Here is a 12,494-nt window from a genome sequence, read left to right as displayed (position 1 = left end):
AGGGGGGGGGGGGCATTTTGAGGGGGGTAAAAATAGAAAATAGAAAAAATAAATAAAACCTGAAAAAAAAATTGAAATTTTATACCGAAAAGATTGAAAAATCGGGACTTTTAGAGGTATCGGAATCAGAAAAATGTGTCCCTATTTTACGATCGGCCCATGTCAGGGCCGGTATTTTGAGAGGATAAAAATAGAAAATAGAAAAAATATTTTAAAAAAAGCTAACAAAATATCTTAAATTTTATACCCAAAAGTTTTTTAAAAATCGGAACTTTTGGAGGTATTGGAATCAGAAAAATGTGTCCCTATTTTACGCGCGGCGCGGCCCGGGGTGGGGGGCTGCATTTTGTGAGGATAAAAATAGAAAATAAATAAAAATAAATAAAAGCTAACAAAAATTTGAAATTTTATACCGAAGAAGTTGTAAAAAAATCATAACTTTTGGAGGTATCGGAATCGGAAAAATGTGTCCCTAATTTACAATTCCAAAACCGATTATTTTAAATTTTTAATTTAATTTTTCATTGTTTGGTACTAATGATAAATATTTATTGTTTTTAAATTATCACTAAAACTAAAATGATAAGAACATAAAAATACGATGTAAATTTATTTATTTGTAAAACAAAGTTTTAAAAAAGTTGCATAAATTCTCGACTGTAAACAGATTTTATGATCGTCATATCAGGGGATATAATTTTTAACGGGAACCAAGTGCTGCAGTGCTGCAGTGCACCTCAATACTATTTAAGTGGCTTTCTATTCGATAGTTTAAATACTGCCGAATTTCTGTCAAGTTTTTAACAATCACAGAGTAATTGATTTTTGTCAAACTATTAACAAAATTTTATAATCACTGACGTATTTATGATTAAACCAAAATTTATTATGATTAATCATTTCTCGCAATATGATTTTAATTTTTTACTTTTTTTTTTTTTATTAATACAATAATTGTAAAAGATAATACAAGAAAAATTTCCTTAGAACTCGTACCTAAGTTAGAAAAATCGACTTACTTGCTTTCAAACAAGAGTAAATATTTAAAAATATGTATATTTCTGTGAGAGGCACTTGAATCCTAATTAAAACTATATCGTCTTTAATTGACATTTATTCCATAGATGCTTAATTTTCATACATTTCCAAAATTAGTTCCCCGGTGTCTAATTTTCCTAAATTTGATTAAATGAAAAATATAAAAAGTGATTTTTAATGTTTTTGATTCATTTGGGATTTTATCCGTTTTTGCTTTACTTAGTGGGTTTTGTCCGGTGTCCTTTTGTCCGGTGTCCTTTTGTCCGATCCCCTAAGTGTATATATGTATATATGCATACATGTGTGTGTGTGTGTGTGTGTGTGTGTGTGTGTGTGTGTGTGTGTGTGTGTGTGTGTGTGTGTGTATACATATATGTATATATGTGTATATACTAGTGATGGAACGATTCCAAATGTTTTCCTGATTCCAATTCAATTACCGACTCTGTCTTAAATTCCTGATCTGATACGATTCCCGATTCCAATTATGATTCTTTTTTAAATTTCTAAATATTCAATCAGTGATTTGTTTTTGTCTTTTTTTAATTTTTTTTGAATTACTCTAAAACTTTCTCATGTCTGCATATATTTTCACAAACAAAAAATGCACTTAGTGTGAGAGAGGGACTAGGGACATATATTAAATATGCAGGCGAGGGGGGGGGGTCTAAATATTTTTCTCAAATGTTTTCCTTTTAATTGATTGAAAATAATGAAATAGCTAAAGATGCATTTCTCTTTTAAAACAAAGCCGATTTGTATTTGTCATTAGTTGGCAAATTATATTTGAATATTTCATAAACAATTGAAAACAACAATTGTTATGCAAAATAAAACGGTATAGGAACAGTATAGTTAACAAAGTCCCCTCTCCATTTTAAACATGAATTTCTAAATAACATAGTTACGATATAGAAAACAATACATAACTTAAGAACGGATGTGAATGTATTCTTAACTATTCTATACGTTCTCTCTACCAAATAATGTTCATGTGTTTACCTCAATCATCAATATTTGCCCGGTTATTACTTCTTATAATGTCATAGATATGTAGTAGATTGATTTGTTTTAATGAAAGAATAATAATAAAACATACTTTTTACTAATATTGTGAGAATTTAAGACTACCACCCTTGGCTAAAAATGACATTTTCCTTTGTTTTATTCGACTTTCATTTTGTTTTTTGCAATTGCATATGGGCACCTTGAAAATCTTGCCGGAAGAAAGCACAAACACTTACTTTTAAATTTAAACTTTCGGACATTCATTTAACCTAAAATGATGATTACTCATCATTTCCAGGCTACTCTAACATTGTAGAAATGTTCACTAAGCCGAAGTCTGACTGGCAAGGTTGTAAAACTATGCGTAATCGCCCAAAAAGCTTACAGAATTTATTTCCAGGAGGGAAATAATAATTTTTGGTTAGTGTTCTAAAATGCTACAATGTCTCTGAAATGAAAAATCATTTTACGTCCAATTAATATTGCTCAAGCATTTCTCAACTTGAAGGATATAGAGATCTGACTTGCTGAAGGAAACATAGTTGACAATGGAGGAGTCGTTTCTCCGCTCCATCGAGACAAAAGGTAAAAGCATGGAAGTTCACAATCTTGCAAGCAAATACGCTTTTCTTACACCGTCAAATCTGCTGGATGATAATTATGATTGTCAGCTTGGTGAAGTTGACGAAGATATAGAACAAGAGGAATTTGTTGCGGAAAGGAAGAGATTACAGTATTTTGTGAAAGCTTCATGAAAAGACAAAATCAATGGACCTCTTGAACTTTTTAACTTTATACAGAGATGCCACCTTGGGAATTCTGTCCCTAATATTGTGATCTTGCTGTGCATTTTCCTTTCCCGAGCTATTAGCATTGCCAGCTGTGAGCGCTCTTTCTCGAAAAAAAAAGTGCGCAAAGCATGTTTGTAAATTTTCAACCGACTTGATGCCTTGTGATAGTTCTCTCACAAAAAATAAATTTATAGCCTTCTTTTCAATTCATAAATACATTCATTTAAAAAAAATTTTAAACTATTTTTATAAAGGATTGAAACATTATTAACAAATTAACAACAAATTTCTGAATTATACACACGGATTTCAAAAAGCACGAATACAAGACGTTTTTTTCTCTTTGAGAGGCTCGACCTCTTAATAATGTTATGAAGAAAAAGAAAAGAAAACTACATTTGACTATCCTCACCTTGATACAACCCTGTTTTTTGTGAAAATTCGGAAATAACAATAAAAAAAGTAAATAAAATGATTTTATCATTTCTTAACCTTTTCATGTTTTCACATGTTCTCATTTAAATTTATAAAAAAAAATTTTTTTTAATGTGCACTTAAACCAAACGATTTCAAGGAATTCAAAAAGGATGATAAAAAACGTGTTTTCTTTTCGAGAGGCTCGGCCTCTTAATTATAACATTATGAAGAAAAAGAAAAGAAAACTACATTGGACTATCCTCTCTTTGATACAACTATGTTATTTGGCGAAAATTTTAACAACAAAAAAGTAAATAAAAATAATTTTATCACCTCATAAAATTTTCCGATTTCCAAATTTAAATTTATTATTATATTTGCTTGTGTAGCCAATTAATTTAACATTTTTTTATGATTTGAATTATACGTTTTTGTTTTGAAAAAAAATATTTGGTTTCTTTTGTTTCATATTATTTCCGACCATCCCGGGCGGCAAAAACTGATGCTATGCCACTGGTTGTGACCAGTCATGCCCTGTGGTGCATGGATGTGTATTAATAGATAATGATAAACCGAACATGTGTGTTAATTACAATTGAGGGGCTGTCATGGTGTATGTTTTATTGATAATGTGCATATGAATATGAATAATACATTCTGCAGTTTTCATATTTTTTAAAGCTTGTACTCTCGTGTTGGAAGTCCGATAACTCTTGTCTTTCTTATTATCTCCCTTTCTTTGTAAATATCCCATAATCCTTTGCTTGTGTTCAATAAAATTTCTTCTTTCTATCCTTCCACACATGTTGTATATTTACTCTTTTGAATTTCTGTTTATTTCTAATCTTGTTTCACTGACCATGCAACTCACAACAATCCCCTCCCCAATATAAAAGTGGTTATTGTTTGGTGGACTTACTATTTAATGATGTTTCCTATAAAACCACTGAATTATCTGTAATGAAAAACCTCTGTTGTGAAATAATACTGGGACACACTTTTTTTTTGCAGAAACACTCACAGATTGAAATTCCGTTTGGCAGTTTAATGCCTGCATCGAAAATTTGTGGATTGGCAACAGCAAAATCCAGTACCTGTCACTTTTTGAAACCCTAACTGAAAACTGCAAACCCATAGCAGTGCGACGCATACGTTTTTCTTATAATAATAAAAAATTCATTGACTCTGAGATAAAAAGACTACTCAAGGAGGGTATAATTGAGCCTAGCAAATCATCCTGGAAGGCTCAAGTAGTTGCAAATCATAAAAAGAGAATGGTTATAGATGACCTCCAAACCATAAATAGATTTACTCTTTTGGATGCCTTTCAACTATCCAGGATGAAATGATAGACAAAATAGCCAAATATAGCATGTTTAGCACTCTGCACTTGAAAAGCGTATACCATCAAATCACCATTAGACCTAGAAATAAGCTATACACAGCTTTTGAGAAGAACGGTCGACTATATCAACTATGCAGGATTCCTTTTGGCGTTATGAATGGGGTAGCCAACTTCAAAAGGATAGTCGACCAAATCATAATGGATGCGAAACTGGAAGGCACATTTGCATACATCGACGTCACAGTATGTAGCCATGATAAAAAGGAACATAACCAAAACCATGTTTCTCCTTTGATCAGCTGTTGACCCGGCAAGGAGAACTTAACAGATGATACGGCATAAAGTGTGGAAAAACTCGGAATGCTACATAACAATCTCTGTCACTCGGGCATTACTCGAATGGTTCATGCTGTTATGTGTAGAAACCTTCCTTTCTCAGTGGAGGAGGTAAAAAGAATTACAAATTCCTGTCGAACATATGCTGAAATAAAGCTTCAGTTTTATAAACCCAAAACTGGCTTTTAACATAACCGTTTGAAAGACTCAATCTTGATTTTAAATGACTGCTACAAAGCAAAACAAGGAACCGATAGATATTAACTGTTGTGAATGAATATTCATGGTTTCTTTTTGCCTTCTCTTGCTCAGACATATTGGCTACTGCAATTATACAATGCCTCTGTTCATTATTTGCTGTCTTTGGAATTCCTGTCTATATACATTCAAACTGAAGAGCTTCAACAATTTCTACAGGAATGAAGAGTAGCTATCAGGCAGACAACTCTCTACAACCCTAAAGGTAACGGTTAATGTGAAAGATATAACAGCATTATTAGGAAGACCGTTCAATTGGCTGCATCAAATAACGGATGTTCGATTGATAATTGGGAAAATCTCCTTCCTGTTGCATTATATGCCATTCGATCCCTATTGTGTATCATAATGAATGCCACCCCATGCAAAAGGCTTTTACCTTTTCAGTGACGCTTTCATCTTGGGTCTCTCAATCCGTTACTGTGTTTCTGAGATGACATGCATGTTACACCAAGAACAATCCCTTGGTGGACAAGGTAGAGCTCATAGAGATGAATCCCCAGTACGCTCTAGTACGACATGCAGATGGTAGAGAATCTAATGTGTCTCTCAGAAACCTAGCACCTGTCGGAGACGTACCAGGACCTGAAGACAGACCAACTCCCCCGATACTGAAGTCCCCCTGGAAGATCATGGCACTGAAATTGCTCCTGACATGTCGTCTAATGACACTGTCTCTGTTGGGGCTCCGTCAGACACTTCGGATGGGCCAACACCTGAATCCCTGACAGATGAAGGACTAGCACCAAAAAACGTGTTCATCCAGAGACTGACTCTGACGCGGAACGGCTTGCTCCTCTGAGAAGGAAACATTTTGGAGTGAGCTATTTTAGAGCCCACAAACAGGCTCGCACTTAAAAGCCTTCCTGTTGGAATACTCCGACCCCAAATTATGGACTGCTGAGGCGGCCACTGCAAGCTTGTAGGGAGTCTGGACGTTTAAGGGACTTTCTTCCCTATCAGTGAGAAATTTAGTGGGGGAGAATGTCGTGAATATGGATTATGTCCTCCTTGATAATCCAAGCTATAAAAGCTGTACATTTCCGCTTGTCAAGTAGACGAGGAGTAAGATTCTTAATTGAATAAAAGATTACTAGACGGAATCTTTCGTCCTATTTTCATTACAGTTACTTCGGCACAGTACATTCATTTTAGCTATTTATTTTACTGGGTTGGCAGTGTTTCACATTAACAACCGTAGTTTAATTTTTTTTTATATAGGTACACAGGTCCTGCTAGTTTTTTATAAAACTAAAAACAAATTCAAAACAATAAAACAACACTTTATTAATTATTTTATGCCCAAAATAAGTAAATATAAATGCAAAATTTTTATGACACTGCTTGCTGTGGGCTTCGAGTTGCCTATTATTCGGCATTATCATGAATTTTTTGTTATTTTTTTTCAAATAAATATTTTCATACAATTTTTAAATTCTTTAAATATAAATAAGAATATTTGTAAGTGTTTTTATCAAATAAATTTTATTTACATTTGTTTATTTCAAATTATTTTTAATATGTTCAATATATACTGACTAAGATACTAACATGAAGTCTTAAGTGCTTCCGTGCATGGTTATCACACTCTTCCCTGAACTCGAGATCACATAAATGGCAATGTGGAGTAGGCTGCTTTTGCCTGGTATTCTGTTTTAATGGTATGATCCCAGAAATTTTCTTAGTGATACTTTCCTTTTTTTGCATCCTTGAACTCCTCCTACCCAAGCTTTCTTCATAAGGTCATTTGTATAGCTGAAGAGGTAATGTTGTCACGGATGGAGCAATATATGGCTACAGATTGCTCATAACTGGCATGGTTATGGAAAGCAATTGTTCCATTGTGGAAGATATAAGCTGGCTTTGAGCAGTGCATGAGGATAAGCATAAAAAGTTGAATGAGCTTGATGCTGTGCTGTGAGGTGTAAATCTTGGATTGCAGTGGAAAGCCAAAACAATTCATTTATGAATGGACTCTGCATGTGTATATCGGTGGATAACTGACACCTTGTCTGGACAGACGAGAGTGCGCACCAAAGTTAAATGTTAATTAGGCATTGCCTCTCCGTGCTCTGAGAGTTGATCTCAGAATATGCACTGAAGATTGATGTGGGGCTTGTTAAGTCTCATGGTAATCAAGCTAATCAACCAACATGGGTTAAATGAAATCTGTAAGATGATGGAACCCAGAGAAGCTAGGTATGTCATAGCTGCAGAACACAACATTTCTAAGGTAGAGGCAATTCATCGGTCCAGCAGAGATCCTGGTGTAAAGAGGACATTGTACTTTGTTAAGTTAATCAAGCCAGGAATAATTGAAACTGAGGTGTAGATGGTTGTTGGGGATTGCAAAGAATGCCAATCCCTAGATCCAGCCCCAGTGCATTAGAAGCCAGGTACGCTTGATGTCATGGAAAATTGAAGCAGGGTTGCTATGGATATAACCCATTTCAGCACTAGGTGTGTCAGAAACTTTGTGAAAAATATTGAATAATTCGACCCCCTGTCTTTCCAAGCTTATAACTACTCGAAAAATGTAATTCAAATTCTAATTTTTTTTCATTTAAAAGGAGCAAGGACCAAGGTTTCATTTAAAAAAAAAAACCCAAAAAACAATGTGTTTAAAAAAAAAAGGTTTTAAACTTCGGACTTTACAGGTAAATTTCTAAAAAAACACTACTTTTTTTGTTTTAAATTTGAATATATTATTCATTGATCTTTTATCTTCATTTTGTGATATATAAAACTTTGGTGAGTAAATTAATTATTTACTTTTTAATAGACATTTCAAAATGGGGAGGGCATGAATTTTAAATAAAACGTTTGTCTAAAATATTATATTCGGTTTATTGGAAAGAGCATAAAATTTCACATTGACCCTGAAAATATCGTAAAAATAGAATCAATAGAAAAATTTTGATAGATTTTTAAAGTTTAAAAATTGAAAAATACTGAACTCGTAAAATTCAATTAATTTCATTACTGTTTTTTAAAAAATAATATTTCCATTACTTTTAAAACAACTTTAATAGTTTATTTTGGAAGTATAATCCATAAAGAAAATAAACAACCCACTTTTAAAGGAGAAATTACGAGTTTTTTATATTTTATTCGCAGTTTCGTATTAGGGGTGTCAAAAATTCCTACAAAAATTCTGATACACCTATTTCAGCACTCAGCTGTACCTGATGTTGATAGACTGTGGCTCTAGTCATTTCAACATCTGGAAGCAGTTGTATCGACTCTGCTAGCATCATCAAGCTATTGGAAAAGGGACCGCCTATGGCGTTGCTTGCTGACAATTGCACAGCATTTTGTGGAGAAAAATTTACAAAGTTTACACAAATGTGAGGTGTGCACATAATTAGGACTAAATTAATTTATTTTGTCTCATAAAAGCTACCATAGTTTCTTTAAAAGTAGCATTAAATTTGTGATTTTTTTGAATTTCGCCACGTGAAATCTATATATTGAGATAAAAGATGGAATTATTTGAAATTCACTTATGTTATAATATTTTTGCATATTCTTATAGCAAATCATCCTAAATCTTATGTGGACAAAAAAAAATAATAATAGCTGATTTAAAAACCTTTTTTAAAAAAATATTTAATTATGTTTTTTATAAAACTAAAAACAACTAAAATGAATGATGTGTTTTTTGAAAATTTAAAATTCTATTAAAAATAGTACAAAAAGTTTTAGATTATTCTGCTTTTAATAAAATTCAGACTTTTATATTTATGGACAAAAACAAAAGTTGCTAGGGAATACATAGTGGATTTTAACAGATTTTTATTCGTTTTTAAAAAAAAGCAACTTGGTTTTTCTTTCATTTTTTGGCCGTGCCTAGTTAAACATTCATTTATTTCTGTGAAAATGTGTTACTTCTTTCAGCAGGGGGATAAGAATCAAGCTTTCATCGTCTACTTGAGCCTCATCCTAAACTCTTACTGATTACAATCAGTTAATATGCCGGATAACCAAATATTGTAGCAGTGGTTTTCATGATTTACTTTATTTGCATTTTTTAAAAAATTCACCTGGTTTTTGTAATAAAAACCGGTAATTCTTTTTTGGGACTCCAGCACGCCAAAAAGTATGCCACGCGCCAAATTTCATTCCATCATAAAAACAACTTTCTACAGAAAAAAGACTTATTTTTACATTTTTATCTAGTGAATAAACATAAAATTATAGACGAAAAACCTTGTTTATCATTTTTTAAACCCAACAACGGAGCTGAAGTCAATGTTTTCAATTGTAAAACAAAACTTTTTTGATAAATGTCTGTATGGTGTACCGCTAGCAGTGTCAGAAACTGATCTTAAGAATGCGTGAAAAAAACTGAATAATTCAACCTCCTATCTTTACAAGCTTATAACTACTTGAAAAATGTAATTCAAACCCCAATTTTTTTTTTCAGTTAAAGGAGCAAAGACCAAATTTATATAAAAAAAAATAACTGGTTTAATAGCAAATTATGCAATATTTATTTTTTTAAATCGGTTTTCTTTAAAAAAGATTTGAAGAAAATCAACGAAATTTTACTTACTTCAATTATAAAAAAATCGATATAAATTCCAAAAAATCACTTACCTATAAAAAATACTATTCTAATGTGTAGTTCCATTCTTCATTGTTAAGAATTTATCCATATTTATATTTTAAATTCCATTTATTTTTTAAATAACTATTTGAAAAAAGCGCCATTACGTAAGCATTTTTATGTTCTTATCGAAAAACCGGAAGTAGTGTTTGTTCTTGTTTAGAACTACGGATAGACAGAAGGCAGTAAAAACCACATGTTCGCGTTAGCCATCTAGCTTTATGCATGTAGAAATATGTGTTCCCATAGATAAAACCTAGCCAAATTTTACTTATAAGTTGTGTCTTTAAAAAGAAAATAGTCGAGGAATTTTTTTTCTTTTCTCAAAGAAATACAAAAATGTTTGATTTAATATATTTTAATTCTACTTTATCGAGTGAAGTTTTTTTTTAAATATCTAAAAAAAGAAAACATTGAATGAAATAAAAAAATTGTTGTCAGCGTTAAATACTTACTAGACAATATAAGCAGAACATAGGCTTCCAATTAAAAAAAAAATCAACGTGTTTTTTTGAAAAAAAAAAAAGGTTTTACACTTTGAACTTTACAGGTAAATTTAAAAAAAACACTTCTTTTTTTTTGTTTTAACTTACAACATATAATTTATTGATCTTTTATCTTCAATTTGGTAAGTAAATTAATTATTTAAATTTTATTAAACATTCCAAAATGGGGTGGGGGCGTGAATTTAAAAAAAAAAACGTTTGTCTATCTAATCGAAAAAAAAAAAACCTGGACTCGATTCTCAGCGACACTCTCCACTCTAACCAGGTTCCATCCGGTTTTCGAGAACTCAACAGCTCAACTCTCTCCAAACATCTTAACTCTCAGCCTTATATTATCTCATTTATGCAAATTAATGCGCGATCGAACCTGATGATTTGTCGCCTTCTCGTCTCCCATCGCTCGGGTTTCGAGTTCGCACATGCAGCCCACCTCCATGACTGCAGTCACACTACAATTTCCACTACACGCCCCCCCCTGATCTCATGATCATAAACTGGGTAGGAAAGTAGTATTCATCTCTGCTAGACACAGCTAGCGCTCAATACTCCGCCAGACACAACTAGCGCTCAACACTCCGCTAGACACAGATAGCGCTCAATACTCCGCTAGACGCAGCTAGCTCTCACTACTCTCTGACAAAGACAGATACTACTTAGCAAAAGTGGGGCTACACGGCTAGACACAGAAATTAATTTTTAAATTTCTCATTTAAAAACGACTTTACATACAAGTTGACTCAATCGCATTGTAATTCTTTTTAACAGCAACTACTTTTTCTTCAAAAACAAAATCAACTTGAATTGTACTCTCACCAAAATAACTATCGTTCAAAAACGACACCTTTTTCTCCTTTTCAGCATGACACGATTTCCTGTTAAATTCCGTATTTAAAAATAACTTTTAAATACATACAAGTCGTCCGAATCACATTTTAAGTTCTTTTAACAGCAATGACTTTTTTTCAAATGCAATAAAATCCAACTCGAATTGTACTTTTATAAAATAAATCTACCGTTTAAAAATGACACCCTTTTTCCTTGTCATCGCAACAGAATTTCATTTTAAATTTCACATTGAAATATGACTTCTATATATAAAAGTCATCCAAATCGCATTTCAAGTTCTTTTAACAACGATGACTTTTCCAAACATAATAAAATCCAACTCAAATTGTACTCATGTAAAATATTTTTCGTTTAAAAATGATACCTTTTTTCTTTTCAATACAGCAGGATTTCCCTGTGAGGCACGCGCATGCGCGCGCATGTCGAAAAGGCACGCTGTCGGTCTGTAGACCGCCCAGCTTGGAAGCTGGTCCGAAAAAGGGTTGGAAACAGCTTGTCTCTTCCTTTTATAGGTGTTTCCGGTGTGTCTTTTGCGCATGTGTGGATTTCCTTTGACAGGGGAAGTGACGTTGTCCTCGTGTGCGTATGCACGTGAATGTGAGTGTATGTACGCGAACGTGAATATATGTACGTGTGTGGACGTGGGCACGTATGTTTGTGTGCGCGTATGTATATGACAAGTAATATAGCTTGAAATGTGAACGCGTGTTTTATTGTGAGACTAGAAAAGGCTTGCCCATGGGTGTCAAAAATTCCCCCAAAATTCTGATACACCTAGCGTATCGCTGAAATATTTTTTCTAAAGAATAAAAATGAATAAAATTTATTTTTACAAGAATGTTTACACATTTATCCAGTGACTAAACATAATATATATATATGAAAAAACACGTTTATTATTAAAAAAAACAAAAAAATATTGTTAGTTTGGGTTTGTATTACTATACACATAGATTCGAAAACGTTGTCAAAAAACAAATATATAACAAATAAATGGGTAATGGTGTAAATTGGCCTTCCTTTGTTTACAAAGCCATTTGACGGAAGTGACGTCAGACATATTTTTAGCTATGGATGGCCAAACCCATATAGAATGAACTTCTTTTTTTTTTATAAGTCTTTATTTGAACTTAATGGCCTGTTTTTGTTTGTTTTGTATTGTGAAAAAATTAATTTCCAGCAAAGAATCAAATGACCGCTCAGATTAAGAAGGGAGCAATGCACTTACCTTAGATTGCGAAAGAATTGCCCCCTTCCGCGACGTAACCGTCTTGTAGTATCTTCGCCAGACGAAAGTGGAAAAGATTTACTTTCAATCGCCGGCAACTGAATCAGGTTGT

This window comes from Euprymna scolopes, chromosome 8, assembly GCF_053919585.1.
Source record: "Euprymna scolopes isolate OS-2025 chromosome 8, ASM5391958v1, whole genome shotgun sequence".
Lineage (NCBI taxonomy): Eukaryota > Metazoa > Mollusca > Cephalopoda > Sepiida > Sepiolidae > Euprymna > Euprymna scolopes.
This window is presented reverse-complemented; position numbering follows the sequence as displayed.